Source organism: Lolium perenne, chromosome 7 (genome assembly GCF_019359855.2).
Source record: "Lolium perenne isolate Kyuss_39 chromosome 7, Kyuss_2.0, whole genome shotgun sequence".
Classification (NCBI taxonomy): domain Eukaryota; kingdom Viridiplantae; phylum Streptophyta; class Magnoliopsida; order Poales; family Poaceae; genus Lolium; species Lolium perenne.
The window spans coordinates 132,080,318-132,085,189 of record NC_067250.2 but is presented as its reverse complement, the minus strand read 5'-3'; the positions used below and the strand labels follow the sequence as shown (position 1 = coordinate 132,085,189).

General features: G+C 39.2%; 1 long non-coding RNA gene across 1 annotated transcript; it reads left to right on the top strand.

Moving 5' to 3' along the window:
- The first annotated feature begins 1,674 nt into the window (after positions 1–1,674).
- Positions 1,675–4,453, top strand: LOC127301636 (uncharacterized). The gene is made up of 2 exons (XR_007852280.1): positions 1,675–2,787; positions 2,897–4,453. It is a non-coding gene; the product is annotated as an uncharacterized lncRNA (long non-coding RNA).
- Positions 4,454–4,872: the final 419 nt, after the last annotated feature.

The following is a 4,872-nucleotide window of genomic DNA, read 5'->3' as shown; positions in this document are numbered from 1 at the left end:
TTTTTCTATAAATTTGATGACACATATCTAATTAAAGTATAGTAATATCTAATCTTATTGTTGTGAATTGTGATGTATCTCTTCAGTAGAACCATGGTTGTCCAATGACTGAAACATGGACCCAGTGATATAAATCAATCTGTAAACAAATATTTCTTACCTCACATATAAGTCTGATGAGAATGTATCCATGTACTATTTTTTTTCTTGCTGAGAATCCTATTTCATGTTCCCTTAAAACTCGTATAAGGTGATATTTCGTATTTATCTTAAGATAATTTTTGTACAAGATATTCCTATCTGGAAGCATGTGGGTTCTGCATGGATTAATGTGAAAATATTTCTCTTGCATGTGATCTCATTCCCCGGTCCATTAAAGATGAAAACATCAAAACATGATATCTGTTGTCAAGATACACGAGCAGCCATTGAAACATGTACTAAGTGATATCATCCAATCTGCTCACAAGTGTTTGTTAGTTGATAAGAATGTCGATCAAGTATTTGTTAAAAAATTGCTTGCTACAAATTGTATTCCCCATTCCATCAAAGATGCTTGATGATATCTCATATTTTATCTAGGGGTAATAATCCTTAATAAATATGGCTATACATACTCATATAATACATACATCTGAAATTGCATTATTAATTAATAACTAAAACCAACACCCCAAATAAAAATTACCGCGTGGTACATGTGATAAACTACTCTCAAACAAACACCCCAAATAAAAATTAATATATAAGGACATATAGTTGACGTGTTAATCGCTAATGAGGCCTCTATAAAAGTAGCAATATAGCTGATTCTTTCAAAATTCTTGTAATATACCCATTCGGTCTACCCAAAACAATCCACTAATGGAAACATGGATCAAGCTAGGAGGCTAGAATATTAACCAATTTGCACCGGGAAAAAAAATCCTTCCTCACATATGAGTATGACAAGAAAATATCCATGTAAGGTTTTCTTGCTACCAATCCTATTCCTCATCGTTTCAAAACTCATAAGATTGTGTATGTCGTCTTTATCTTGAGATAATACTTGTACAAAACAAGATAATTTTTTACACAATTAATACCATATATATTTAAAGTAGCAAATATTACATGGTAGAGATCTGTCTCCAGCGATTACAAAATAAGTCTAAAAGAAAAAAGAAAAAAGCAAATCTTCGAGGCTTTGAGACTCTTTCTTATTCCAAAACACATCTTATCATCAATCGAAGAAGAACATCGAAAAATTAAAAAGCATACTATTGTTGTTGATCACTGATTGGACCACACTATAAAATACAATATCTAGCCGCCTCTCTCATGATCGGCGCAACCTATCTATATGATAGACCCACGGTCGTCGGTGCATTAAAAAGTGGACCTAATGACATCAACCAATCTGCACGCGGGTGTCTTTTGACGGATTCATGCGAAAAATATTTTCATTGTGAAGAATCTCATTCCCCAGTCCGTCAAAAGTTTGACAGCATGATAACACGATAGCTATCCTGAAGAAACCGCAGCAGCCAAAAAAAAAACCCTAGCGCAGCCAGCCTAATGTGTGGTAGGATTGAGAAAAGCAGAAACTGATGGGCAAAGGAAGGAGGGCCATACCCTTCCCCCGTCTATATAACGCGGTACGCACCCGGCCATAGCATTCCACCAACGAGCAGATCTCCAGAACATATAGATCTGGAGGCCACCCCCTTCTTCTTCCTCCTCTCCGGCAGATCTCCCCGGCGGTTTTCTTGCAGTTTTCGCTGCTGTTTATGTGTATATATGTATGTAGCTAATGGTTTGTTTTGCGGTGGTGGTGGCCGGAGGCACGGCCAGGTGACAGAAGAGAGTGAGCACACAGCGGGGAGACTGCACCTATTCCATCGCGGCGGCGATGGCGCGCGACGGCGTATATGAATGGTGCAGCTGCTGCTGCGTGCTCACTTCTCTCTCTGTCACCTATCTCTCTCTCCCAGCCTCCCTGCTGCCACACGCACTCGCCATTATCTACCCCTCTCTCAGTCTCTCTCTTGCAGCTAGCACCCTTATACAGTAACTTTGTGGTTCCGGCGATCGATGAGATAAACCTCTCGCGCGGTGGCGAGATAAGGGCGGGACCTCGTCCTTATCTTGTACTCGTCCTGTCAGGGGGCGCCCTACGTGCCCGTCTTCCATGGGCGCACGGATCGAGGAGAGGAGGATTCGACCCCTATTTTGGAGTAAGGTACATCCATCCGGCCGGCTAGCTACTCCTGCACCTGCACGCATGCTCGTTGCCCTTTCCCTTTGCAGGTCTTGTCTCAGTTTTCCAAGGGTTAAGGGCCTCGGGGCAAGCAGAGACCTGCGCGCGTGACGAATTGATTAATACTACGGCCGCCGATCCATCTCGCGTCTTTCCATGGATGCTCTCTCCCTCTCTCTCTCTCGTAGCAGAACAAAGTCTTTGCACTGTTTGACTGCAAGTATGCATGGAACCGTATAAACTCCTCTCTTTACTCTCTCCTTTCTCCCGAGATTGATCTACTTACTGTATCTGTCAATTTCTCTCCAGATAGAACCGGATCTATTCTCGCCTATCTCCTTTCTCCCGAGATCTGTGGTCTTTTCTTCCTTCGATTCAGTTTCTTGTGTGCAGTTCGCTTCGTGTTAATTCTTGGTACTATGATCTCATGTGTTGAGTTAGGACGGGGGACAGCCATGGCAGTGTCGCTGTTTCGAGGAAGAAGATCTGCCTGCCCTGAAGAGGAAAGGAGCATCAGTGCGATTGCCTTTCCAGATCTGGTAACTGCTGTACGTATCGTGTACTTGTAGATCCTATGCTGTTCTCTTTCCCTGCAAGTTTGTTTCTTTTCCAAGTTCGATCCTGTCTTTGCTAACAGTTCTACTGCTAATTTTGCAGTCCGGGGGAATTCTTGCGACCTAGAAAACAAATGATCAGCGTCAGAATTGCACAGCAGATGCCAGTTCCGAGTTTTTTTTTCTTGGTAGTGTGTGCTTTCACCATCTTTATTTCATGGTGTAGATCAAATGAAAATACTGCCTAACAAATTAAAACATTATTCCTTTTTAGCTATGTTATGGTGAATATAAGTTGGAACTGGTAGTAGTATATGTGACATACTTTGTATAAATCATTGAGAATCATGTTTTTAGCTATAATAAACGATACCTAAAAGCAAAGGTACAGCTAAATGGAAAACCATACTAGAGTCATCTGGAAGTCAAATATGTGTTGTAAATGTTTTATTAAGCTTTTTGGTTGCACATGATCTTATTTTGGAGGTGTGATCCACCTGCATGTGTCTATGCTTATATTTGGAAATCGTTTTATAGATAGGCATTATTTGCCATAAAATCTTGCCCTACTTGTCTAAAATATGCGCAAACTCTTCATTAGTGATCTCACCCTATTCCATGTACAGATATAGTACGTACTACAAATTTATTTATTAAAATCCCGAACCAAATTTAAATTTATATGGTCCCCTGATTCTGAATTTATACTAGATTAACAATAACTAAAGTTCGCAAAAAGGTAAATTTATGGTCCCCTGATTCTGAATTTATACTGTTAATAATTACCAGGGACCAACTGTATGTTTGGTCCAGTTGGTAATTTTATGAATTATCAACCTCATGCTAACTAATTGCACATGTTTGTCAACACTAAAACGTACAAGTGTGAACTTCGTTACAACAAATAGTGAAAACAACCACGATATAAGCTCCACTAAACAATCGCCATCCTCTAGTCTTTATATTTGGACATTAGGGTATGTACTTATATATATTGTTTCACATATTGAACTGCTCCTTAATCATGCCATATTTCGCATAATGTTCCGTGTTGTAGCCACTAATGTTGCTAGCTAGACATTGATCGATCTCATGTTGTTCGATCAGGTCGCTCACTCATCTTCCAAGATAATCTAAATATGCCATTTTGAACATTCTCTAGCCGTGTGGCATGGCCTTGGACCTGAGTGTACAGTGTTCCACAGTCCGTGGAATCAAGTGGTCTCCTATCTTTTCCTAATTAATGATAGCGATCCACATCCATTTTCTCGATTGTTTCTTGATCAGAGCAACGTGCAGGCTACCAATGTGCTGCAGTGAAGCGCCATGTGGATGCATGCCTAGAGCCTCCTCAGTTAACAGTTATCCATATGCCCAATCTGAGCCGGCAAACAACTTCTGTGAACATGTTCGTGGGCACGTGTTGCCACCGTTTGGACATGTGGAGATAAAATTCTGAACATCTGAAGGCATGAACTTGATGCAGGTTCCACCTTTTGTTGGTCCCTAGATATGAACGTGCATGTGTGTATACCCCTGATGATGAACATACATTGTGGTCTGTACGTAATTTGTGTAAGCTATCCTCTGATGAACATTGTAAGTCTGTAGCTTATGAAGTAAAGAACAATGCATCTTTTGATTGGTAATATTGATCATGCTTATCATTGTTTTCGTAGTAGCTTACCAGCAACATTGAATGCATTTTTTTTGGGACAGAGATTTGGTGCACATGAGCACCAGTGATCTCACTTCAAAAAATAAATTAAAAATCATATTTCTAAGCTTCAAAAAAATCTGAAAATAAATTATGATGTAGCCGGTATTGTATCCCATAATCGTGTAAATTTTTAACTGAAAATAATGTATAATTTAGGCTGCACAAAAATAACAAATGCATAGATCTGAGTGTAATGATTCAAATCTACAAAAAGAAAACAGATTTTGTCATTTTTGTATAGGTCAAAAAACAAAACATTTGAAATTGAGATTTTGTAGGTTAGTGGGGTACATCATTAGGTACTTTTAGAATTTTGTTACATAATTATTTTAAACATATAAATATAATTTTCGAATTTT